The sequence below is a fragment of the Notamacropus eugenii genome, chromosome 3 (assembly GCF_028372415.1).
Source record: "Notamacropus eugenii isolate mMacEug1 chromosome 3, mMacEug1.pri_v2, whole genome shotgun sequence".
Classification (NCBI taxonomy): Eukaryota; Metazoa; Chordata; class Mammalia; order Diprotodontia; family Macropodidae; genus Notamacropus; species Notamacropus eugenii.
This window is the reverse complement of record NC_092874.1, coordinates 109,387,124-109,414,999: the sequence shown is the minus strand read 5'-3', so window position 1 is coordinate 109,414,999 and position 27,876 is coordinate 109,387,124. Positions and strand designations below refer to the sequence as shown.

Sequence of the window (27,876 nt, the reverse complement as noted above, 5' to 3'; positions counted from 1 at the left end):
AAGGACTAAACTTGCTTGTTGTATTTTGATCATGAAGCATGACCCCTCTTAGCAGAGAGGTGACGGCCTCAAACTGTAGAATAAGACATGTCTTTTGGGCACAGTCAGTGTTCTGCTTAATTATGCAGTTGGTTAAAAAGGTTTTGTTTTTGTTTTCTTTTTTTCAATGGGAGAGAGAGCTGAAAGGGAGAAGAGGGTTGAAGGGTAGCTGCTAAAAAAAAAAAAAAAAGGAAGAAAGAAAAGAAGGGCCATTAAAGCATTTTTTTAATTTGTAGAAAGAGCTCAACCTGGAAAGACTTGTATGAACTGATGCTGAGTGAAGTGAGCAGAGCCAGGAAAACATTATACACAGTAACAGCCACAGCATGTGAGGACTGTTTTTACAGCAATGTAAGGACCTAAAACATTTCCAAAGGACTCACAATGCAAAATTCCATCCACATCTAGAGAAAGAACTATGGAGTCAGAACACAGAATAAAGCAGACTATTTTCTCCTTTGTTATATTTTTATCATGGTTTCTCCCATTTTAATTCTTCTATGCAACATGACTAATATGCAAATGTGTTTAATAGGAATGCATTTGTAGAACTCATAAGATTGCATGCCATCTTGGGGAGGAGGGATAGGGAGAAAATTTGGAACTTACCGAAGTGATTGTTGAAAATGAAAACAAATTAATAAATTTGGGGGGAAAGAAAGATCAAAGGGAAAACTATAAAGAATCACAAAAAGGCAGGAGAGCTTTAAGAGATACATGTTGAATTTATTATATACTTAAAAAGAAAACCCAGCTGTACATTAGAGAGATTTGCAGTTCCATGTATACCTTTTATGATTCTAATCTGTATATAGAAATGTTCAGTTTGTGTTTGTTAACCTCAGAATTGATACACACATGCACACAGTTTTTATCTTGTGACACAATTTATTTACAAGTTAACTAACTATTGCACCAAAATGCCTGGTGTGGATCCAGCTACTTGAGATGATGGATACAAGTGCTCACTTTTACCATTATCAGTCTTTTGTATTCTGAAAAATTAAAAAGAAAAAAACAAATACAATATCCCTTCTCCCAACAAAAGGGCTGGATAGATGCATGAAAATATTGATAACTATGCCAGATGGTGGATAAGTGCCAAACTGAATGACTCAGACAGAAAGTACTGCAAGAATTCAAGGGATAATGTTTTGCTCCAACAGGATGCTCCCATGCATGTTAAAATTATTTAAGATTCCCTGAAAGTTCTACCAGAACTTTATTCAGTCACCCTCTAATAACTAATATGAAGTGAAGCATAAATCAGGACAATATATTCATACTGAAGTTGTATGTCATTGTCATAGAAATATCCAGCACAGAATTAAGGTCAAAGGAGCATTCTCTCTAGAAGGCAAGGTCCTCAGATGCTCCTGTTTGTGGATGACATTAGTTTAATTACATTAAGTCCCAGACATTGCATGTCCTCCTGAGATCTATAATCAACCAAAAGAGTTTGGCCTAACTCTTCACACAAGAAAACCAAGAGAATGAAGAATGCCTATTTTCTAGACTATTTCATGCAACTCATCCATCAGTGTATATCCATATGGATCTCTAAATCTGTCTATATGTATGTCTATCTTGAATTGACCAGAAAAATTAGTTGGGCCCTAAATTGGACAGAAATAGAGCAAGATAGATTATCTCTGGGAAACTGCATAATAATTTTAATGGCTCCCTCACCCCCAAGCTTTACCCTGAAACAAAAGCATCTTTTAAATAACAATATTCTTCTAGTGGTGTTATATGGCTGTGAGTCACAGAACATTGTAGTCTCTGAAGAAATCAAAGCACACAGGAATGTAATACATTACAGACAAGGTATTATGAAAGAGACTATTTAAAGGATGTCATCAAGCAAATGTAAAATTGGAAAAGAAGATGGGTTCATCATGACCTGAGAACAAGGGCCAAGCACTGGACAACACAGGTGTTTCACTGATGTCTTTGAAACATCAGGAGAATTCAAGGAAGCTTCCAGCATTTGGGTGTAGCTGCTGCACTGAACTTATGGTAAGGCATGGACAGGAGGTACCTAGGCTGAGGAAGCATCAATGAGTTGCAGTCTTTATTACCAGTGGGAATGATCACAAAGATGAGATCATAGATTCATGTAAACTGTGAGTATTTAAGGTTTTCATTATAATCAACCAGTAAGTAGGCATTCATTAAGCATCTAGCTATGTGCCAGGCACTGTTTTTAAGGATGGTGTAGTAGAAAGAATACTTGATGGAATCGTGAGACCTGGTTCTAGTACCAACTCTGCCATTTGCTAAGCACTGAGATTCTGAGCAAGTAAATCAGTTTTCATCCTCAATAAGAATGGTTTAGCTACTAAGAAAATTGGTCTTCTCCTTTCATGTAGGCCAAGGCAGCTTTCAGCTCAAAGTATGAATTTCTTCAAAGAAATCTTGAATATGATATTAAATATTATAGATGAAGTTCTGGGGTCTTTAACACCCCTCTCATGTATAAAATACCATTAGGGTAAGAAGAGAAAAGGGAGATGTATGAATTGTAAAGGTCAAGCACCTGAAGAAAAAAAAAGGAGATATTAGGAGTTTTCAAGAATGGAAATATTGTCACATAAAGCTAGAAAGCTGTCTAATCCAACCACCTCAGTTTACAGAGGAAAAAAGTGACATCCTCAAGGTCACACAGGTAGTAGAAGAGAAAAAAATTCAAATAAAGGTCCTTTGATTACAAAGTGAATGTGCTTACCACTACATGACACTTATGTCCAGTATAATCTATCCAATCAGTTGAAAGTGATTCCAGTACATAATGGTCAAACCATAAACCAAAGGAAGGTGCAACGTGGACATGGGTGCAGGCTAATTAGATTGGGGAAGTGAGACTACATAGGAACTGGAGAATCTTATTAGGAGTCATATACATCTTTGTATCCATAATGTCTTGAGGAGGAGTAGGGTTAAATATTGCACAATTAGACAATAATTTCTTAATTACATCAGCACATCATGCCACAGAGTTGGGCAGCTTCTAGTTACAAATCTTATATGGCTAAAAGGAATTTTTAAAAAATACACCTGGTTCAAAATAATCTCCATGGTTTGTTAGAAGCACCAGGGGAAAAAAATTCTTAGCTATTCTATACCCCTTCCCTCCATCAGTAAACATTAATATATCTTTGGTATTCCTACTGAAGCTTGAAATTAACATGACTTTTTGTTTATTTCTTCATTTCAGTAGCAGCATCCTTGTCAGCTCATCTCAGGAATGCAGTTTGTTAGCTGGCTATTGCAGAGCCAAATAAGAAAGCCCCTAGGAAGCCAAATATTGTCCACCAGTGGTTCTACGCAAACATTGATTTGTTTTTAACTTCTCAGAGGTAGAATATTGAATTAAAAATATTTAAAATCTAAGAAGCATTTATTTCAAAAAATCATTTTAAAATCAGTAAAACTGACCCCAATAGGCTATTCAATAAGCATAAAACCTATGGGCTTTTTTAAACTTAAAGGTTTATGAAAAACTGACAATAAGGAAAAACCCAAAAGAGAAAAAACCAAACCTAGAATTTTCCAAGAATCAAGGATTGAGTTTAGGGCTAACTAATAATTTTAAAATAAAGTATTAGACACTAGCAAAGATCAGAGTTCCTAAAATACCTAAAAGGCCAGTTCTCTGCACCTTCTCCAATCCCAGGTTCCATTGTTCTTTTAGCAAAGTGCAATCCCCTCTACCTCTTCCTTTATTGCTTCCCAAGCTTTTCAGAGAAGCTGTAGCAAATCACAGCTGCTTCAATACCTGCACTGGCCCTTTTTCCCCTCTAGGGCAGATAGGTGGTGAGGAGGATACAGTGCTACAATTAGAAACTCAAATCCTGTGTAAGATACTTCTTGACCCCATGATGAGAAATCCTATACACCTCCAGAGAGAGATCTGATGAACTCTGAGGGCAAAATAAAGCATACTTTTTTCACTTTATGTTTCTTGCTTTATATTGTTTGTTAGGTATAGGGGGGTTTTGGGGGGGAGGGAGTGTAACATGGCTAACATGGAAATGTGTTTTGCATGATTTTGCAATGTATAATTACTTGCTTTCATATTCCTTGCCTTCTCAGTGAGTAGGGGAGGACTTGGGAAGGAGGTAGAGATTTTGGAACTGAAAAACTTTTTTAAAGGTTAAAAATTTTTAACCTTAAAAAAAAAAAAAAGGTACTTCCTGACTGAGCCAGTCTTCTCTCTCAACCTTAAGTTCCTATTCTGTAATACAGAGGCAATAATAACATGTAACATAACGCATTTAATGCTTTTTGCAAAGTCCTCAAAGTGCTTATAACTGCTATTATAATTACTTTGAGTACAATTTTGAGTACAATGGATTGCAAAATTTGGTTGAAGATTCAGAATTCAACTTCATTGAGTCAAGACATCAGTAGCACGGGATACAACTGCTCTTAGTCTGTTTGGGGATTGGGGCATTTGTAGATAATGGAAAGGTTTGAGAAGTGGTCTGGAAACAGTCTTCTTAAGTATACTAAATCATGGAGAAGTTTGTCAAATACTAACTTAAGGAAATATCTCAAAATATTGAAAACCATTTATCTTTTACTCATAATGATGGGGCTAATGGGACAATGGGGAGATACCCTCTCAACAAAAAATGGTTTGAACTTTCTCACGTTTCAGCCTAGGTGTTTCCCAGAGGAATCCTTTCATTTTTCCTTTCACTGTGACCCTTGGACCCAGCCCAGCCTTTCATTCTCCCGCTCCTTAATCCCCAAAATACCAATGTTACCCCTATTATATTGTGCAGATTAAGAAACTCACCCACGTAACCAGCATTATAATAAAACCTCACTACTCTGACTGAAAGAAGACCAGAGTGGTCAGATTCTTTTGAGGCAGACCCACCTTTGTATTTCGGGGTTCCTAGCACCCCTCAGCTGCATCAGTATCAAGATTAATCTTGTTTACTTGAACACTGTATTTTTTTCCTCCAAGTGTTTTTTTTAAAATTATTATTACTTATATTTTCCAAATTCCCCTCAAACAGAAGAGAATAAAAGGGGTAAGTTTTATTGATTTTATATTTTGTAATCTCTCCTTTTGGAACACAGTGACCCAATAAACAAGATACTAAAGCTGATGGCCAACTGAACGGTAGCTTTAGTTTATTGTTTTCAATTCTTCCTTGTGGCTATTTTCCCTAACTGATCACTATGCAAAGAACACTGGTGCTGAGACATTAGCTCCTTTATATTGCAGTATTCTGTTTCTTTTTCTTGGTTATAAATTTCCTAGTGCAGTTTGAAGAGTATCTTGCATGTATTTAAGCCCTTATTGATGGCCCAAGCCAAGATCTTTTCCCTTTGGATCTGGAGGGCTTTTATCCCATTAGTCTGAAGGCCCCTGGAAAGTCTGGCCTTTGGGGGGAAGGGGGGGGCTCCTTGGAGTCCCCTTCCATTTCTCCCAGGCCAGATACTCCCCATCTTCTATTTAGCATTCTTTTGATATTCCTCCCTTTGATCCTATTATCAGCCACTCCCATCAGGATCCTCCCTGGGTTTGATCTATGGAGACCATCTCTGGGACCGCAGACTACCTAGGGTCACCTGCTTCTGGCCCAGGCCCTCCACTGTGTGATATCTCCTGATTGCCTCCAGCTTGACCAGTCACCCCTTCCTTGGACTTCTCCTCAGAATCCTCCCTAAACCCCTCCTCCCATCACTCTAGACTACCAGACTACCCCCCAGATCCCTCCTGCAGTCTTTTCTGTATTTAAGTTCTATCTTGCTTCCAAGAAGGCGCTCAGATTCAATCCAGCTCAGACTGTCTAGCTGAGATTCTATCTGGCCCGTTTGTGAATACAAGCGTTACAAATGCTTAGACTTCTTAAGAGTCAACCCAGTAAAACGAATCTTTAATAAACATTGTTTTACTTCAGCTTTAAGAAGGCTTGAGTCGAATGCATTTGAACAGGACCTGGCATGTCAGTATTTTGGGGTCCCCAGCACCCCTAAACCTCATCATTATGATTTACAAAGCACCTTTTTACATATACTATTGGGAAAGGTAGATTATTAATGATGATCCCTGTTTTGCATCTGAGGAAACTGAGGATCAGAGGTTAAATGACTTACCTATGATCATATGGCTAGTAGTAGATTTAAGATATCCAGATGATCTTATAAATCTATGCCTTTCCCAATACGTACTATATAATCTCCATTTGGATCTGAAAACTGTCCCTAAATACAAGTCAATGGAATTTTTCATTTGTCATTTAAACAGATTCAGTGTGAGTGCTAGATATGGTAGGAAGGCAAGAGTGTGAATGTTGCCTCAGACATTTACTGGCTGTATGATCCTAGATGAGCCCCTTGACCTCTCCAATCTATAAAAGGAATATCATGGGACCTACCTCATAAGGTTGAGGGAAGGATCAAATAAGATAATTTATGCAAAGTTCTTTGCAAAAAAAAAAAAAAGTTAGGATCAGTTGTAATTTTTTCATATGTTGCCATGGTCACAATATATTAAAAAATGTGTGAGGCAAGGTGAGTTTACCTGAGAAGTAAGGAAGGCATAGTTGTCATCAGACGTTTGTGAAAATCTTTCAATGGAAAGCACTTGTACTATTCTCTATAAAGTGCTACTATTTTAAAGGGCAGTTGAAATTTTAAACTTTCTCAGACTGAAGCATTCTAAGGATGGAAGATGGACACCTGGCATTACTGCCTTTCCTTCCTTCACAAAATGCTCTGCCTTGGCAATCCACCAATAGTAATAATGCTTGGTTGGTTGTTGTCCTTCATTTTTGAAGGACCAAAATGACATCACAATGATAAAGTGAAGTTTCAGTGTGCCTGACTGTGGCTGATCAGACCAATGTAAGCTTGGAATGCTCTACTACAGGTTGAACACAGATAATCCATATGAATATTTGAGGTGGATACTCCAAATTTGTGCATCCTATGTTTCCTTTGAACTGTTTCAATTCTGCTTTGCTCATAGAGCACAGCACCCTTTCTGATATGGGCACGCCATGCTAAGTGGTCTCGTGCCAGTGTCTCCCACGTTGCACAGTCAAATCCAAAGTTCTTGAGAGTGTCCTTGAGAGTGTCCTTGTGTTGCTTCTTTTGACCAATATGTGATTGCCTGCCCCACGTGAGTTCTCCATAAATAGTCTTTTTGGCAAGGGTATATTCTGCATTCAAACAGCGTGGCCAGCCCATCAGTTGCACTCTCTGAAGCAGAGTTTGAATATTTGGCAGTTCAGCTTGAGTAAGGACTTCAGTGTCTGATACCATATCCTGCTAGGTGATGCTCAGAATCTTCCTAAGACAGTTCAAATGGAAGCAATTTAGTTTCCTGGGATGGCGCTGGTAGACTGCCCATGTTTCACAGGCATATAACAATGAGGTCAGCACAATGGCTCTGTAGATCTTCAGTTTGGTAGTCAGTCTAATACTTCTCTTCTCCCCCAAATTTTACTTTGGAGCTTTCCAGACGCTGAACTAACTGTGGTAATGTGTGTGTCAACCTCATTGTCAATGTGTACATCCCTGGAAAGTACACTACCAAGATAAGTGAACTTATCCACAGCATTCAAAACTTCTCCATTTGCTGTAACCGATGGTTCCATGTTTGGATGGTGTAGTGGTGGCTGATGGAACACCTGTGTTTTCTTGGTGTTAATTATTAGGCCAAAATTAGCACAGGCAGCAGAGAATTGATCCACACTTTGTTGCATCTCAGCTTCAGAGGCTGCACTGAGTGTACAATCATCTGCAAACAGAAAATCATACACCAACACTCCCTCCACTTTGGTCTTGGCTTGTAGCCTTTTCAAATTGAAGAACTTACCATTAGTATGGAAGTTGATCTTGATGCCCTGTTCATCCTCATTAAAAGCATCTGACACTATAGTGAGAGAGGCATGAAGCTATTTAGTTTTTCCACTATTTCCCACATTAATATAAGAGCCTGAGTTAGGTAAGTTACCTGATTAGCCACTTAAAAAGAGCAGAACTACCAAGGCAGGTCTTAGGAATTTGCATAGGGCCCTGGGGAACCCATTCAATATTGATCTTTCTTCCTTCCAGTTCAGTCTGTAGGTCCTTTTACCAAGGCTCAAACCTGCTTCCTGCTAATGTAGCCTTGGGGCAACTTCTAGTCAAGAAGGAGGCAGACCACCTGGCTCCCACATACTAGAGAAAAATCCTGATGTTCACAGAAGATCAAAGTCGTCTTCTTCTGGTCAGGAAGCTTCAGTGACTTCTTCCACCCCAGAAATGCATGACATTTGTCAGAAGCCTGAGAGCAATCGGAAAGGGGGCCCTACCAGCAAAGTCTGCACCAGCACAGGCTAGCTTTCTAGCCCAGAGAGAGAAAGCCAGGGGCATGGATAACTTGGAAGGCTCTATGTCAAGTGGCATCAAGTGTAGACAGTTCTGCCCTCAAAATCTCAGGGTGAGAACCTTGGAGTGCTGGTGGCAGCAGATGCTACGTCTGTGATACACTCAGACCAGGACACCCAGGTCAGGTCCCTAATACTTTCTCCTGAGACACACTTTATAGGGCCCTGAGATCCAGTGATCTGAAGCTTAAAGATCTAAGGCAAGACCTAACCCCAGAAGGTGAAGATTAACGCAGGAACCTGTGAAAAAGTGTGAGTCCAAACAGGGCCAACCACCCCACTCAAAAAGCACAGGAGGACAAAGCTCCCATTTACAAACTAAGGTTGGAAAGATAAGTAAATCAAAGGAAACACCAATCAGTATGCAAATCAAGAGATTCCTCCCGAAGAAGCAATAACTCCATAACATCTGCAAGCAGAGAATGAAAGGAGGGGAAAAAAAGATTTTCTACAAGAAATGAAGCTATGTATATGGGACTGTTACTTTTTGTTGGTATTTAAGTTCAAAATAAAAGTAAATGAATAAATATTTTTAATGTAGCCATACGATCCTAGCTATTTTCCTCCCATGTCTGATGGGGTACAGACTCTGGGAACCCCCTTGAACTCTTCATGAATCTTCCCACTTGATCTGGCTTTCACTTGAGACCTTCATTATTGCTTTGTCCAACTGCTTCCCATCCTTGATTCTATAGCCCTCCACTGTCTGTTACCTCCGCGATTGCCTCCAGCTGTTTCCCACCCTTGATCACATCAAATTCCCACTCTCTTGGTTCTGACTTGTAGTCACCCCAGTCCCATCAAGATGCAACTTAAGACTACTAGACCACCCCAGGTCCCTCCTGCAGTCTTTCTGTATATAAGATCCTTCTTGTCTCCATGAAGGTGCTCAGATTCAGTCTAGCTCAGATTCTATCTGGCCAGCTTAGCAATATAAGCCTCACAAAATGGTGAGACTTCTTAAAAGTCAATCCAATATGGTGAATCTTAAATAAACTTTGGGGTTTCTTTTGGCTGTAAGAAGGCTTGGGTCGAATTCATTCAGGCAGGACCTGGGGTGTTGGTGTTTTGGGGTCCCAAGCACCCCAAACCTCACCTTATGGTTTCCTGACTTTAATATGTCCATTACTCCCAATCCTGCTTCTATGAACTGTTGGTATATATAGATAGGTTGAACTATTCTGTAATTGCTCCCACTCTTTATTCAACTATAACCAGAGATCCCATCAACTCTCCAGAGTGACTCTTGCAGTAGAAGTAATATTATAATATTGAAGTTACAGTATAAAATCCAAACTAAGTTAATACTAAGATTAGCTCCATGTCAGTGGAATTCTAGTTAATGCTCTTAGAACAACGATCAATGAGCTAACAAAAGGAGTAAATCAAAGATCCTCCTCCAAGTTCCTGTGGGGAGGAGGAGGAACAGAATAAACCTTCACAGAATACCTAATATAATTTAAAAGCAAGCAGGAATGCTCAAGGCCCACTTTCTTCTAAATCTCTTTCCCACCCTGCCTAAAATTCTTCATTTCCTTCTGTCATAATTACAAAAATCAGGATTCACTGAGGTGAATGTGGGTTATCTTTTAAATGCAAATATTTCTGGGACAGTTATCAGTAATCTCCATATTAGTATTAATTAGTTCACTCAGACTGTTTTCTTCCTAGTACCTAGCTGATTATTGAGAAAATAGGATGAGAAAATTTGGGAGCATGAAGCATTAGAAGGCAAGGGAGGAGCTATGAAGAAGGTCTTTGGGCATCCAGAGACTGAATTACTACTCTTCAAGCTCTCTCACCCTCCATATTTGTTGGTAGCATTTTTAATATATTCCTCCTCTACTGGCTCATTCCCTACTCTCTACAAACATGTGTACGTCTGCATCATCCTCAAAAAACCCTCATTCTGTCCTTCCGTCTTACATCTCTTTTTGCCTTTGTGGCTAAGCAATAGATGCCCCAATTTTCTCTCCTCTCACTCTCTTCTTAACACCTAAAAGTTTCCAGCCTCATCATTGTACTGAAATTGCTCCCTCCAAAGTTACTGATAATCTCTTAAATGACAACTCAAACAACCTTTTCTCAATTCTCATTCTCCTCTGTTTCTTTCTCCTCCTTGATACTCCTTTCTAGGTTTTTAGGACACTATTCTCTCCTATCCCATTCTCCCCTAAACCCCTCCCTCATCATCTGATCATTCCTTCATCCCCTTTGCTGTATCATCATCCAGATCATAGCCTCTAACCATGGGTGTCCCATAAAGTTTCGTCCTCAGATTTCATTCCTTTTCCTTAGATACTACTTCACTTAATGATTTCATCAGCTGCCATGGACTTAATTTCTCAAATCTACTTTTCCTGCCCTAACCTCTCTGATTTCAGACATCTCCAGCTCAATGTCCAGTAGACACCTTAAACTCCATATGTTTAAAATCTGACTCATTATCTTCACCACCACCCCCCGCCACTTCCTCAGGCTCACAACCTAGTTTTCCTAAATTTCTCCATACCTTTCACCCCTCATAGCCAATCTGTTGTGAAGCCCTGTCCATTTTTTCCTTTGCAACATCTTGAATGTATCTCTTCTTCTCCGACTTTCCAGTGCTTAGGCAGTGCCTGGCATACAATAAACACCTAATAAATGTTCATTGACTGTTTGACTGGTGCAAGCCCTCATCACTTCATAACTGGACTACTGCAATAGCTAATATTTCCCCTGCTGTACCTTCTGTCATTTTATACTACTTTGTTTTAAAATCTTTTCAAATTTAAAATTTGCTGACAAGAGGTCTAACTCCCTCAAGTCTTCTCATTCCAATTCATCCTCCATTTAGCCCCCAAAGTGATTTTCCTACAGTATAAGTCTGATCATATCATACCTTCCCTTCCCCTCAATAAATTCCAGTGCCTCCCCCTATCATCTCCAGGATCAAATGCAAAATCCTTTGTTTGGCATTCAAAGTCCTTTATAATCTAGTTCTCTTCTACTTTTACAGTCTTTTTACCTCTTACACCTTGCCATATAACTCTTACATCCAATGACAATGGCTTCCTTTCCTGTTTCATCAAAGAGGCAGTCCATCTCTTGGCCCTGGGCACTTATTTGGTTTTCCTCATACATGGAATGCTATCCCTTCTAATCTTCACCTACTGCCTTTCCTAACTTCCTTTAAGTATCAAATAAAAACCCATTTTCTACTGGAAACTTCTCCTAACTTCTCCCAAATTCTAGTGTCTTCCCTCTCTTAGTTATTTTTCTTTTTATCCTGCACATAGCTTGTCGGTACATACCTGTTTGCTTGTTATTTCCCTCATTAGGTTGTAAGCTTCTTGAGGGCAGGGACTGTCTTTTGCCTCTTTTTGTATCCTGAGCATTTATTACAGAGCATGGTATATAGTAGGTGCTTGATAAATGTTTATTGACTGATGCTTCTCTGATACTGTCTCCACTTTATGCAGGCCCTTATTGTATGACTGGACCACTGAAGGAGTGTAGTTGGTTTACCTGCCTCAAGTCTCTCCCCACTCCAATTCATTCTTTACTCAGCTAATCAAAGTCAACTTCTTAAAACACAGGTCTGACCATGTGAACCCCTCTCTCCCTCACCCCCTTATTCAATAAACTTCAATGGTTCTCTCTTGCCTCTAGGATCAAGTATAAAAATCTCCTGTTTGGTTTTTAAAACCCTTTACAACCTAACCCCTTCCTATTCTAGTCTTTTCATGCCTTGCCAGGTACTTTCTTTTTCCTTTTTTAAATAATATTTTTTCCTCTAGTACATGTTAAAACAATTTTTAACATTTTAAGAAAAAGTTTTGAGTTCCAAATTCTATCTTTCCCACCCTCCCCTCTCCCTGAGACAGTAAGCAATCCAATATAGGTTATATGTGTGCAATCATGTAAAACATTTCCATATTATTCATTTTGTACAGGAATACTTGAACAGAAGAAAGAAAGAAAGAAAATTAAAAATAGTATGCTTTAGTCCTTATTCAGACAATATTAGTTACTTCTCTGGAGGCAGACAGCATGTTTCATCATGAGTCCTTTGGAATTGTCTTGGATCATTGTATTGCTAAGAATAGTTAAGTCATCACTTCACTTTGCATCAGTTCATATAAGTGTTTACAAGTTTTTCTGAAATCATCCTGCTTATCATTTCATTTAGCACAATAATATTCTATCTATCACAGTCATATGCCACAGCTTTTTCAGCCATTCCCCAGTTGATGAGCATCCCCTTGATTTCCGATTCTTAGCCACTACAAAAAGAGCTGCTACAAATATTTCTGTACAAATAGGTCCTCCCCACCTTTTTTTGTGGATGTCTTTGGGATACAAAACCATGTACTTTCATGGGTTGTCCGCCATACCTGGAATGTTCTTTCTTATCCTCACTGATTCCTGGCTTCCTTATAATTTCCACTAAAATTCACCTTCTACAAGAAGCTGTTCCTAGTCCTCCTTAATGATACTGCCTTCCTGTTGAGATTTTCTCCAGTCTAAACTGCATATTCCTTGTTTGTACACAGTTGTTTGTATATTGTCTTCTCCCATTAGAGAATGACCTTTTTGTGGGCAAGAATTGTTTTGCCTTTCACTGTATCCCTAGCTCTTAGCACAATGCTTGGCATATAGTAGGCACTTAATAAATGCTTTTTTGATTTGCTCATACCTTTAACTCTCACCTCTATAAACAAATTCAGCCATATAACTATAATCCATAAACACCTACCAGAGGTAAACATACTTGAGAACAAAAATGTACAGATTCTTCCCCACTCCCCAATTTACTGACATATACGCCTACCATACAAAAAGACTGATGATTGTGCAATTTTGTGATATAAGCCCCAAACCACACTGTATAGTATTCCCTATGACATGGCACCACATAAAGCTATTGGTAAAAAATATGTGTTATTCCTGGACACACCATGGACCGCTTTTCAGCTGTTGGCTTACTAGTCCTCAGTAAACCTAAAAAGGTTCAGAGATTAGATTAATCTGAAAGACCAAGGTTCTGGTCCTCATTCTTCCATTCACTTGTGTGACCTTGGACAAGTCACTTAACCTTTGTAGGTCTCAGTTTATGCAGATGTGAAATGGAGATAAAAATGACAGCCTTTTGTTACTTCATAGATCTAAAATACTAGTATACTTACAAAACAGGAGCGATACATGTCAAAATGAAGGTATTAAAAAGATGTTCAAGTCACTGCCAGAAAATGGGGAAAAAAACCTGAGCAAAGCAGGTCAGATGATACCTAGTATATAATTATTGATCTAGATATCCAAATATTATAGAACCTATAGTCACAAAAATTCATAGATACACTCAAAAGAGAATCAGTGAATATGTGAGAGAGAAGATGCTCTTACCTGGATGGAGAATGGTGTATTAGGGGAATGTGGAAATGGATGGATAGCTAGGAGAGATGATGCTTAGTAAAGCAGCAACAGGAAGGAAGTGCCTGTAATTTACTTACAGAACAGGGGAGCAGTCACCATTGCCTACTAGTAACACTGAAACAAAAGCGGTCTTCTTCCTGGAGTTGGGGAAGAATGAAGCATACGTAGCATGTGGGTCGTATGCTTTGTGACAGTTTTGCATAACTATTTGTTTTTTAAAAAGGACGTCAGTAAAGAAAAGGCTGCATATGCAAAAAAATATTTGTAGTGGCACTACTTGTAGCAGTCAGGAACTGGAATCAAAGGACATATTCACCAGCTGGTAATGGCTAAAACATATTGTAGCACATGAACATAATGGACTATTACTGTCCTGAAAGAAACAAGGAATGTGAAGCATGAGAAGACTTATATGAACAGATACAAAGTAAAGCAGAACCAGAAAATAACATGCCCAGTGACTACAACAACATAAAGAACAACTGAATGCTATAGAATTATGACTTAGTTTGGCCCCAAAGAAGAGATGAGAAGATTCCTCCTCCTTTCTTTGCAGAGGTGATGTACTATGGGAGTAGAATCCTGTGTATAATAGCCATTTGGGATGTGTTGATTACTTCTGACTCTTCCCTTCCACCACCACCCCCCCTTTTTTTAATCCTTCATTAAATAGTTCTTGGGGCAAGGGAGAAGATCCTTTTGAAAAATGTTGCTGATAGCAAAAGATATCAATGAAAAAATTTTAAAGTAAAATAAACTAAGGGAGGGTACAACAGAGGAAATTTTGTTGTGAAGTGACTATAGCATTAAATCTCAAAATGTATTAATGAGACATTTATTAAAAATAAAAAAATAGAATTGTCACATGAAGAATGTTCTGTAAAACTATTATAACATTGTTGCTTCTCTGCTATTCAAATTTAAAGGAAAATCCAGGGCATGGATAATTCTTTTTAACCAGCCTACCAACACTGACCTATGCTTTTTGTTCCTCCATATGACAACCCATTCTAGCTTCTGTTTATTATTTAGTCAAGAAAATGAAATGTTTGCCTATAGCCGAGGGCACTGAGTTCACTCACACACATATATCTATGAAAACCTAATGAAAAATAATAAAGTTGAAATATGGTTTATTAATATTCATGCTGTCTTCCACTAGCAAAAGCTATACATGCTATATCATGAGAGAAACAACTTGTTTTCAGGCTTAGTGAAAAGGAATCTTTATCATAAGAGTCATCACCATAATGTTCAGTTAAAACTAGGGGCTGCATGTAATTAATGGCAAAAGCATATATTTGAGGTCCCTGTACCTGTAGCATGGGATGGGTGTCCATTTTCTATCACAACATTCCCCAACCCACATGTCTACAACGTACATTAGGATTGGGGGAGAACTTCCTTTCAGAGACCCCAGGTGTTATATGGGCTACTTACATTTTTATTATACCTGTCCTTAAGAGGTAGCACAACTTATCTTTTTTTATTACCCAGAGTAAAGTACAATATAATTAAAAAAAAAAACCAATAAAGGAGAAGTCTGAACTAGAGTTCTAGTCCCCAACCTGCCATTTACCTACTGTGTGACTAAATAAGTGACTAAATAGGTCTTGATTTTTCCTAGCTGTGAAATGGGAATAATAATGCCAACCCTATTTCCCTTGCAAGTCTAAAATGCAAATATTGCTTATAAAATAGGAACTGATATATTTCAATATGAGGATGTTATAAAGACATCCAGGCTACTGCCAGGAAACAGAACTGGTATCAGGCAGATGTCACATGGGAATTTTTATAGGACAAACTAATAGTAAAATCAGTGCTACACCTACAAATGACTGGGTGGGTGGGGAGGCATATACCACCCCTCACCAAACATGCCAAAGCAGGGTGGGCCTCCAGAACTAGTTACCCAGAAATTACAAGGAGGGACCTGGGGGTGGACAGATACTCTGCAGTAACAAAAGCTGGTCTTACTAAGTGAAAAGGAAAAAAACAAATAATTATGGTTTTAGGGATAAGGTCTCTCTGGGATGGTAGTAGTGCTCGATCCCAATAATGTATAGAACAGACAGGAAAACTAGCCGGAAGCTAAAACATTAGAAAAATGAAGAGAAGGAAGGGAAGGCAATTGTATAGGCCTATTAAATTTATAAATTATTAAGCGATAATGTTTGTAGAAATGTTACTGGTTTTGTTTGATAGTGGAAGAAAAAGGGAAATGCATAAATGCATAGGGCTTGGACCTATGATTTTATTGGCACAGAAAGAACTCAGGTGAGGAAGCTCCCTCTATCAGTGTAGGTTGGCACATTCTCTGAGACATAAGGTTTGAGCACTCTAGAGAAAGAGGTCTTAAGTGACTTGTGCAAGGTCACCTGACCAATAGGTTATGAAGGTGAGACTTGAACCCTGACTCTGAGGTTGGCTGTCTATCTGCTAAGTAACAATGCTGCTGACCCTGTCAGTATGTAAATAAATTAACTTGCTTAGGGGACGGTGGAGGGAATGTTATTACAAACTATTTTAGGTGGACCATCCAGAATAAGAAAGATGGTAAAAGCTGTTTCTTCCTGAGCCCCAGCCTTCTTTAGAATGGCAGGAGAAGTAGGAAGTCTGAGGCATATGGTATACAAACCAGCAATTCGAGAAGGGAAGTCAGGACTAAGTAATCCCCAGAGTGGTATGCATACCTAACTTTTCCTAAAGCCATACCACTCATAATTCAAAGTCCACAATACTACTCAACTTACCAGTGCTGACATACTTTTATCATACTCTTCTTCTTAATCTACTTTATTCATATTAAAATTGAAAAGCTTTTGTTTGACAAAGCAAATATCACCAGCTCATTTTAGAGATCAAGATCAGAAGATCAGAAAACTGACATCAGTGAAGAAAACCATTGGTCTACAAAGGAAGCTGCCCTCTAGGTATACTGAGTTCAGTAAAACTCACCTATTTTTCTCTGGTTATCCTTCATATTTTTCAGATAAGTTAGAATTCTGGTCTCCAGGGCTATAAACTTCACATTAAAATTTCCTTTTTAAGAATTGAATGCATCCATGTGCCTCAAAGTAATAAATTCTCCAGAGAAGAAAACAGTTATTCAAGAACTAAGTTTTTAAAAGCCCTTAAAAGTTGCTTTTGGAATATACTCCAAATCAAGATAGGCTCTGCCTTTGCATTAGTACAGAAAAGCATGCTATGTCCTCTAACCCAAGGAGACTAGTTTTGGCTAAAAGCTTAAGGCTGCACCAAAACTTTTGGGACATCCTGTACAAGTAACATGTAAACTAAAAGGAAGAGATTGTTTTGGGTTTTTTGGTCTTTGTAATCCCCAAAGTCTATCGTAGTACCCAGGATATGATTGACACTTGATTAATATTTGTTGAATTGAATTTAAGACTAACAACTCACACTTACAGTAGCTGTAAGATCTACAAAATTTTCCTCCCAAGAGAAACTCTGGGAATTAAATGTCACTTGCCCAGGATCACATGGTTAAATGTCAGAATTGAGACTTAAACTAAGATTTTCTGTCTGCAAGACTGCTGATCTTTCCATTGAATAGAACAACCACAGAGAAATATATTCTTGGGTAGTCAAACCAACAGTCTTCCAGTTAACAGGAAAAAATGCTAACAAACAACTGCAACATAAAGACAAACTTGGATTTGAAGGCACAATCACTGATGATTATAGAGCATGCCAGAAAAATAACAGAGGTTTGGACAGAAATCCACCCCATTTCAACTTATTTTGATGAAGCTCTTATAAACACATATAAAACAAGAAAAAAAGCTCTGAAACTATCATTATCAATCCTAACCCTAATACCTCATGAAAGTCCAGGGAATTTATACACTCAAAAGACCTAGAGTTTGAAATGCTTTAGAGTTCATCTACTTGTACCCTTTATCCAAATTATAAATCCCATCTATAACAACCCTGACAATTGATCAACATGTTTCAGCTTAAAAACATGCACAGATGAAGAATTTACTACCTCCTAGGAATAGCCCATACCATCTTTGGACAGCTCTAATAATTAGGAGATTGTTTTTATATTGGAGCATGTGGTGCCAATCAACAGGTGTAACTACAACAATTAAATATTTGTCTTGGGAGTTATAGTAGACACTAAGGATGCAGAGATGAAAAAATGACACCTTTCTTCCCCTAAAAGAGCTTGTCCAGGAAAGAAGAGGTGGGGGGATATAAGATATGTACAAAAAGCAACATAAGACAAGGTAGAGTGGGATGGGGCCATAGAGGAGATGTAGACAACATACTTTAGGTACCAGAATCTAGGAGAATTGGAGGGAAGGATAATAAATACAATAATCACCATTATGTGAAAACAGAGTTCTCTAAATGTTGATACTTTCAGTATGATAAATCTTGTTTGCCATATGGAAAATTCCAGTAGGTTCTAAATTCTTTGCATGTTGTTTTTTATTTTTAGATCCCTAGTGTCTAGCATGGTACCATGTATACATTAGGTGCTTCATAAAGTTTTGCTAAAGTGGTTACCTTATAGAGAGGTATTAAGAGAAAAGCATTCTGAAGACCTTAAAATACTATATGGTCTGCTGAGACCTTTTTACTCTCCTTTCTATCCTCTGTCTCTATGCTGTCTCTCTAAAAATGATTACTGTTATTATTTTTATAAATGAATTTTATCTGCTATTTTGACATGAAAATGTGAAGTATTTTATACATTAGCAACATGTGTATATGTACACATACACATATGTGTATATATGTATGTATCCATAAGGAAAGGACTTAGACATGATTTAGTAAAATATTTGTTGACCGATATTTTCAACCTTTATAACCTTTACATAACAATGAAGTACTGATATTCCCAACCTACTGTGTAAAACAGTACTTCATTTTACTAGTTGTAAAATGATGCCAAGCTTCAACGTATGCATTTCCTTCTACTGTTGCAGGATCTAGTGAGGAAGTCTATATATTCATTTTCATCATGAATTATGATTTTGTAGGGTCTGTTCATATTCCCTAGGTCTCCTCAGTCATAGTCATTTGTCTTTGTGGATGTGGTCCTTCCATCCTTACTCATTTTGGTTGCTTTTCTTCAGACCTTTTCAATCAATGAAAAAGGAATACAGAAATACAGACCTAACACTAAGCCAGGTGAGTAGGGGGTAATATTGAGAGAATACAAAAGACTCACTGTTCAGGATCCCTGTCCCCAGAGAGTTTACGAAAAGACATTCACTAGATTAGAGAGAGGACCTGAATTAAGCCATGTAGATATTCTATCACTGTTTCATAGCCTCACTTCAGTCGTGCAATGGTAGAAAGGACAAGGAATCAGTTTTTCAAGTTTCCTCCTGCCCCCAGCATGTGATGGAGTATTAGCTATTGGTTTTGATTTAGGAAGGAGGTAGTCCTACAAAAATTTAGAAAACACTTTAATAAGTAACCTTTACTTCTTTTAAGCATCTGAGGTCAAATCATGACTTTGCCATCTATGTCACTTAAGCTCTCTGGGCCTCAGTTTCCTCATTTGTTGAACTACAATAAGGGGTTAAATGATAAGGTCCTTTTCCATTACAGATCTGTGATCTAGATCCATTTTCTAAGAAGACTTAGAAAGATTCACATATGCTGCAAATCCTGACATAACATATATAATAAAAATAGTTTGATTTCTATTGTAAGATTTCATTATTTCATCTGACCCTCACAACAACTCCATAGACTAGATAATAAAAATATTATTCACATTTTCCAGATGAGTAAACCGAGTTTTAAAGAAGTTAAGTGATTTGCCCAAGGGAACATAGATATGAAATGACCGATTTGAGACTAGGTTTTCTGACACCAAGTCTAGGGCTCTTTCCACTGTCCCAGGTTGACTACCATTGTGCAAATACATGAATATAGACAGGCAGACACATAGGCACATCTTTGTCTAGAATGCACCCAGAAAATTTCAAAGCATCTTCAGTTGACTTCAGGTGACAGACTCGGAATGATGACATCCTTGGACAGAGCCTGTGCTTCTGCCCCTAAGAGGGAAGGGGGGCAGCAACAGTCACAACAAAACAAGAATGCAAATCTACATAATTTCTGCAAAACAAAGCATGTTATTCCCAGTGTGACAAGAGAACAAATAGTAATTCAGAATCTCTCTGGAGGACAAAACACTTCTCTGAGTTCAGCTGGGGAAGGGAAAGAGATGTTTAAATCCGAATACATTTTCTAGAATATATGAAAATCAACATGAAAATACAGAAACGTAGTCTCTATTAATCAGCATTCCACAATACTGTGAACTGAGAGTGATGACTTATCCATTACTTTTTCAACAGTTCAGGATTCAACAGGGGTGGGGATCCTGTAGCCTTGAGGTCACATGTGGCCTTCTTGGTTATTGGGTGCCTTTTGACTGAGTCCAAGTTTTATAGAACAAATCCTTTAATCAAGGGGATTTGTTCTGTGAAGTTTGGATCTAGTCAAAGGGCCAGGCTTGAGGACCTAAAGGGCTACATGTAGCCTTGAGGCTGCAGGTTCCCCACCTCTGATTAGAATAGAGGACTAGGGGTCAGGAATCCTCAGTTCTACTTATAGTTCAGACCCCACCTGACTGAATTACTTTAGGCAGGTGGCTAAACCTCACTGGGCTTGTTTCCCTATCCATGGTTGTTCTTCATTCTCAAAGAGAACTAAAATGACATCACTATGATAAAGTCAAGTTTCAATGTGTCTGATTGGCTGATCAGACCAATACAAGCTTGGAATGTTCTACCACAGATGGGGCACAGATAGTCCATGTGAACATTTGAGGTGGATACTCTAAATTTGTGCATCCTATGTTTCCTTTGAGCTGTTTCAATTCTGCTTTGCTCATAGAGCACAGCACTCTTTCTGATGTGGGCACGCCACCCTGAGCAGTCCTTTGCCAGTGTCTCCCAAGTCACACAATCAGTTCCAAAGTTCTTGAGAGTGTGCTTGTATTGCTTCTTCTGACCACCATGTGATCACCTGCCCCATGTGAGTTCTCCATAAAATAGTCTTTTTGGCAAGCGTATATTTTGCATTCGAACAATGTGGCCAGTCCATCGAAGTTCCACTCTCTGAGCGCAACTCTCATAGCTTTGGCAGTTTAGTTTGAGCAAGGACCTCAGTGTCTGGTATCTTATCCTGCCAGGTGATCTTCAGAATCTTCCTAAGATAGTTCAAATGGAAGCAATTCAGTTTCCTGGCATGGCACTGGTAGACTGTCCATTTTCATGGGCATCAGCAATGAGGTCAGCACAATGGCTCTGTAGACCTTAAGTTTGGTAGTAAGTCTAATACCTCTTCTCCCAGACTTTTCTTCAGAGCTTCCCAAACGCTGAGCTAGCTGTGGCAATGCGTGTCAACCTCATTATCAATGTGTACATCCCTGAAAAACTTCAACATTGTAACTGATGGTTCCACGTATGGATGGTGTGGTGGTGGCTGATGGAGCACCTGTGTTTTCTTGGTGTTAATTGTTAGGCCAAAATTAGTACAGGCAGCAGAGAATTGATCTAAACTTTGTTGCATCTCAGCTTCAAAGGCTGTATTGAGTGCACAATTATCTGCAAACAGAAAATCATGCATCAACACTCCCTCCACTTTGGTCTTGGCTTGTAGCCCTTTTCAAGTTGAAGAATTTACCATCACAATAGTAGCTGCCACGTTCGTCTCTCATTCAAAGCATTTGACAATCATTTTGCATGAAGTTTTCAGCCACGTTCCTTATCTATAAAAATAAGGAGAATGGCCACCTGGCCAAGCTTTTGTCAAGGGTTATTTTGAGAAGGTTGATTTTGAGGAATAATATATATGAAAGTGCTTTGAAAACATGTAGCATTCCATAAATTGTTACAGCAGCAACAAATTTTGAGGGGCCATACTCTATCTAGCTCTAGGACTAGCTCTTGGAACCTCCTTGCAACTACAGATCAGATCAAGGGAGTACAAAGGGGATACATCCAGCCTTGGAAGGTCAAGGAAGAAATCTGAAGTGGGATGAATTTCACAGACTCCTTTCAGCTTAGTTTGGAAATGTACGCAAGCCTACAAACTGGCTACCCCTAAGAAAGTAACTCAAATCAGACCTTGTATGTCACCTACAGACTGACTGAAGCAAGTGTCGGGGACTGTTCTACAAGTGCGACCAGAGTGTGGGCCAGGAGAGCCCGAAGGCCAACCTGTACTCTTGGGCTGAGGGCTTCCTTTATAGCCTTCCATCTACCCACCTTGTCACTACTGTGGTGAACACAAATGCAGAGTTAGAACCAAAGTGGAAAAACCTTCTCTGGCCCTTCCATTTGACTGGTGAGAACAACAATGTAAAATGCAGTGTAACAATGTGGAAATCTTGTGAGTGGGAAATAAGCTGTTCTTTTATGCTAGTGCTCTGGCAATGTCAACAGAAACATTTCACATTTAAAAGCCATTAGTCAAATCAGGGATGAAGCTCTGAGGTTTCACGGGTTAGTTTACAAAAGGGAATTTTTTTGGTTTGCTTTTAAGCATCTTAATCTTACTTTTAATAGCCAAATGGAGTGATGAAACTAAAAAGCTATCAGGATAGCAGCCCATGATTAGGATTATATGAGCACATCTGAAGATTTTATGTAAGAGCCAAATGAAAGAAAGGACATCTGAAAACACAGTTTTCAGATTAGCCAGATCAATCCACCCCTCCAGTACGTCTTGTATAACCAATCTCTAACCTCAGTGGCTGTACTTTTGGTTCTTTTTAATTGTCATTCTTCATGAAGCAAACAAGCCTTCATATCACTCATTCATTGAAACAACCATTCAGAGAAGGGTTATCAAGGCCATTTTTATGAAAACTAAATACACTGAATCAGGCTGCTAATTACTCTTACAACTGCTATCTTCATGAAACTCACCATTTTTTTTTTTCAAAACTGAAGTCCTACAACATTATTTCAAATATAACAGTTAAATCATTACTTGAAAATTTACTTTTATTTGCACTCCATGATCAAATAAGTAATTTCTTTCTCTCTTGGATTCAAGAAGGAAAGTAGGTGACTATGGTCATTTAGTAACATAATTTCCCAAAACAGGACATTTGAATAAAATCATTTAATATCTTCTTTCTAATAGTTAAAATCACTTCTATCCAGTGTGGTACAGTAAAAAATACCAGTCTGGGGGGCACAAGATGTGTTCTAGTCTCAGCTTCACTACTTATTAGCTAGTTGACCTTATGCCCAATACTTACTGGCTCTATATCTGCTCCCTCAATAAAACACAGAAAATACCTGATCTTAATATCTCACAAGACTGTTTCAAGGATCAAAATGCATATGAAAGAACTTTGAAAACAGAACCTATATAAATCTATGTGATATTTATATTAATAGACCTAAAGGCCCATCTGACCAAATATATACTAATAAAGCTGTCATGTTGCCTACTCTCTTTAAATAGGATTCCCTTGCATATACTTATATATATCTACCTCTGAAATCTGTTTCCCTGTGTAAGCTTTCCCTATACCTTTACACCAGCTTTTTTCTCAACTGTTTATCATAGCATCATAGATTTAAAGCTGGAAGGGACCTCAAACACCATCTAGTTCACCAAACCTCTCAAATTATAAATGAGGAAACTGAGGCTCAGTTTCAGGCTTGCCTCAAATCACACAGGTAATAAGCTCAGATATGAACCCAAATCCTTAGACTCCAGAGTCAGTATTCTTTCCCTGGAAAATGCTTATCACATACGCCATTCTTTCCAAAGTTCAGTTCTTTTTCCTAACTAGATTATCTCCTGCAAGTGGAGAATTCCTACTGTGCAAATTCTGTCACCAAAATAGAGTAATCCTGTCTTGGATTCAGTAGATAAGACCTAGGGAACTGCCTGAGACACAGAAAGATTACACTTAACCAGGCTCACATAGCTAGGAGTCATAGGCAGGATTTAAACTCAGGTCTTCCCGACTCCAAGCTCAGCACTCTATCTACACAGTATTGTGTCCTTCTTTTCCTTTAAGGTAAGCTATAGGTCAGTTTTGTGGTTTTACTAATTCTCTTGATAGTTTTTTTTCCTCAAGAGTTTCCAACAAATGTCATGGGTACATAAAGTGGGCCTATTTCTACAAAGGGATCCTTTAAAGAGTCCTTTAAAGGTAAAGGTTGTATTATCTCTTTCATTTGTATTTCCCCTATAACTCTTAGTATAGTATGCCCTAATGTTTGATTTGGGCTATGTCTAGAGGTTCCCTTTTCTCTTTTTCATTGCTAACATATAGGCTTAGTTCATTGAGAGCCCTAGGAATAAAAACAGCCAGTGAGTAGAGAAATATAAAGGATAAATTCAACTAGCTCCATGCATTGGTGAGGGAGGACAGGGTTAGAGATCAATTAGTCAATTAAGAAATACTCACTAAATATACTCTACTATATTAGGCACCCAAGGGAATTATAAAGAAATATGAGACATAGTTTGTGACTTCTAAAAATTTATTATCTAAACATGGCGATTAAGATATGTACAGATTAAAAATAACTTACAAAAGGGCAGCATATAAGCACTAAATGACTAGTAGAGATAAATGATGTAAAAATTTCAGAGAGACCAATTTTTTCTGTTTCAGGGGGAATAATGTTTCACTCTCTTTTTTTTTTTCTGTTTCACAGAATAAACAGCATTTGAGATGTTTTAATGGATGGATCAGACTGGATGGGAACAGTAGAGGTTAGAGGACATGAGGATTGTGGTGAACAGGACAGAAAAAATAAAGGTCTGAAGGTAGGAAAGCATATGGCATATCTGAAGGATAATAAGCAATTCAGTTTGGGCAGAGGTTCTCAACTCTTTTTATGTCATGGACCCTTTGGTAGTCTGCTGAAGCTTATGGACCCTTTCTCAGAAGCTTAAGGACCTTTTTTAAATTAATAAAATAAAATAATAGGATTACAAAGGAATCTAATTATATTGAAATACAGTTTTCAAAATATTTTAGAAACAAGCTCATGCACAGCAGGTTAAGAACTAAAGCTATAGGGGCATGATGAGAGATAAGACTGGAAAGAAAAGATGGGGGAGGGTTTAAGATGTCACTCTTAAGGAGTTTGGATTTTGGGGTCATCTGCATCTAAAATCTAGTTGAAACCAGACAAAGAAAAGGAAGAGTATTCAGAGGGAACTTTTGAGAGTGTCTATGTTGAGAAAGCTCTCTATGTATTAAAGAAAGCACAAACTCAAGGACAATTTCTATTACTAACCTCCTTTTTCTAACTAATATAAAGAATGACAGTTCAGAATAGTTCCAGAGAAAGATCTTTGTGTGATATATACTGTGCAAGAGTAGGTTGGCAATAGGGCTAAAACTCCTGTATGTTTGTGTCTTTTCTACACTAAACAGGTTTTCTACATACTGTCTTCTCACTGTGGCAAGTTTCACCAAAAAGAATAATAATCATAATAAAAAATTCTTAAGCTTGCTGCTTTCTGTTTAAAGGAACCTTGGTATTGGAAGAAACACTTGCATATCATAGACCCTGCTCTTTTTTTTAAGGAGACAAGTGAAATATGCTGGTCATTAAGGAGAGAAGAGAAAGTATTTTTTATATCATGCCAACAGAGTGGCTGAAGCTATGTCCTGGTGGGTAGAGGTCACACACCAAATTTCTTTGCTAGGCATGCACACTATTCTCATCTCTCATCAGCCCAGGGCTTCCACTCCCAGAAGCATATCTACTGTGATATAGATAAAATACAACAAATACTTCTAAGATATCCAGCTCATTTAGAGAAGATGAAGAGGTCAGCTGGCACTCTGGGAGGACAAGTCCATATGTGTAAAACCTTTTTGTGTCAAAAATTTCCTGAAAAACTAGTTACCTTACTGCAATCAGCTATGAAAAGTATATCTTAAGGAAACCTTGTTATGGTGAAGAACTAGTTTAAGGATAACTATTATCAACTATTTTTAATGTGCAAAGATTTCAGACACTTGAGTGCATACACCATTGGCCTAAACAAGCAAGAACAATGAGTCTGACTCCATAGATGAACCTTTTTGCACAGTAAAGTATAACTTACAAATCTCCATAATAACTGTTTCTGAACTTTCAAGTGCCAATGTTTTCATCATATAGTCATTGTGAGAAGCCACTAGTTTTACTTTTGAACAATCAGTCCTGTGACCTACAAATGAAGCAGCATATCAAAGAAAGAAATAAACAATGTTGTATCAAAACATGAGTGTCCCCATGCATCTGTCCTGAAAGTGGAAATAAATGAGAATATTCCCTTCATGTAAAGTAAAAAATAACCCAGTAAAAAAATAAGGTATGGTCTATATGACGAGAACAACTCACATGTCTTTGGTGGCAAATATGTGCTTTTCTCTCCAGTCTAAAAGTAGACCTATTCTTTCATTAGCAACAATAATAATTGAAATATATAAGCTGGGATTTATATATTGCTTTAAGGTTTGCAAAGTGCTCCAAAAATATCATCTTATTTTGTCGTCCCAACAACTGTGGGAGGGAGGCATATTGATGTAGGTGTTCCCTCTAAGGATACGTACGGAAATGTAGATGTTTCCCATCCATTCTAAGCATTCTTGTCCATGCTTTCCCATAAGTTCCCTATGGGGGGGTCCAACCAATATGTGTTTCACAAGTATGAAAAATATCTCAACTTCTCCCATAGGAAATGTTAGACCAATTCACATTCTGGGTGGGAAAACTACAAGACACAAATTTGGTTCACTGAAATTTCACAATATAAATTCTCAACACAGACTGGGAAGTCAATTGATTAAGAATTCTGCTCCTAACCCTCTAGTAAAACAATGCTCTTTGCTAAAGAACTATCTTTTTTTGGCTGACATCTATGTATATATTTTTAAAAGCATATTGCTGGTGCTACAAAAACAAACTTCTCAATACGCTTTGTATCCTGTCCTGCTACAATAAATAAGAAGCTATCTTGGATTTTATAAATGAATAACCTTGAATTTTATATCACCTCATCAAACTGTAAGGCCCTGGTCTATTTTAAGTGACGAAAGAAAAGGTGGTATTAGGAAAGCCTCTAACATTCTTATTCTTGTGGAAACATGAGGTGAACCATAGTTTCAGAAGCCCAAACAGTCAGGTCTGAAGGGATATATAATTTAGATGCCCTTGCTAGTCTTCATACAAAACTGCTCCATCCCTCAAAACTTTGTCCATAATGGAATAACATTTTTCTTGGAGTAAGAAATAACAGGCAAATAAGAAAACAGTCTAAAGATAGGTATCCCTCTTCAAACTATCCACTTGGATCTTACTTTTTTTAAAAATTATATCATTATGAGGTATATGATTAAATAATAAGGAAGTTTAGGTTAATACTCTAGTTTATATGGATAAAAAAGAAAGCACTGATATCTGGATCCATTCTATCAGAGAGGTAATATAAAGACTGACGGAAAATTAAATATATACTTTTAGCAACTTTTGAGGATATATTAAAAGGTTTAGAGAGACAGTTTCCATTCAGTTCATGGATTCCCTGAAATCTGGCTACCCTCAGGAGCTTCTAAACCATAAATCTTCACAATGCCTTCCCAAGATTCTAGTCATAAATCACGAACCAACTTTTATTTGTTTTCCTTTGAATATATCTTTAAATTCTTTCTTTAGCAGCTGTAGGAAACTCTTGATACCTTCATACCTCTAGCAGCTACTCCTGCTGGCAGGCAAATACCCACCCATTCCCCCAAAGAAACCCTAGTAGTTTCTTAGTTCAGCAAATTCAAGTACGTATAGTTTTAGTCAATGGTAATGGTAGCATATAACACTAAAAGGGTAAAAACCCCTGTGAAGCAACTACTCTCCTCCCCTCCTACCATTGCCCTTCATCTTAGGGGACTCCTCTAGGAGCAGTGGCTTTGGAAGGACTCCATTCCTGGCCATCTGACTGTTGTGATTTCACAAGACGAGGCTGTATGTATATAAATAAAGAATCAAAGAAAAGG

The 27,876-nt window shown here is 38.1% G+C and overlaps 1 protein-coding gene and 1 long non-coding RNA gene across 17 annotated transcripts in view; one reads left to right on the top strand and one right to left on the bottom strand.

Annotated features, from left to right (window-relative positions):
• LOC140530949 (uncharacterized) overlaps positions 1-26,226 on the top strand; it is a 99,553-nt gene extending 73,327 nt beyond the window's left edge. For 2 of the 3 annotated variants that reach the window (XR_011976196.1, XR_011976195.1), the window contains 2 exons: positions 24,542-24,653; positions 25,270-26,226. This is a non-coding gene — a long non-coding RNA (uncharacterized lncRNA). Of the gene's footprint in view, positions 1-21,997; positions 22,200-24,541; positions 24,654-25,269 lie in introns of all 3 variants that reach the window. The other variant, XR_011976194.1, reaches the window with a different exon arrangement.
• Positions 1-27,876, bottom strand: part of HIPK2 (homeodomain interacting protein kinase 2) — a 256,347-nt gene that overhangs the window by 123,483 nt on the left and 104,988 nt on the right. The gene's annotated exons all lie outside the window — the stretch shown is intronic.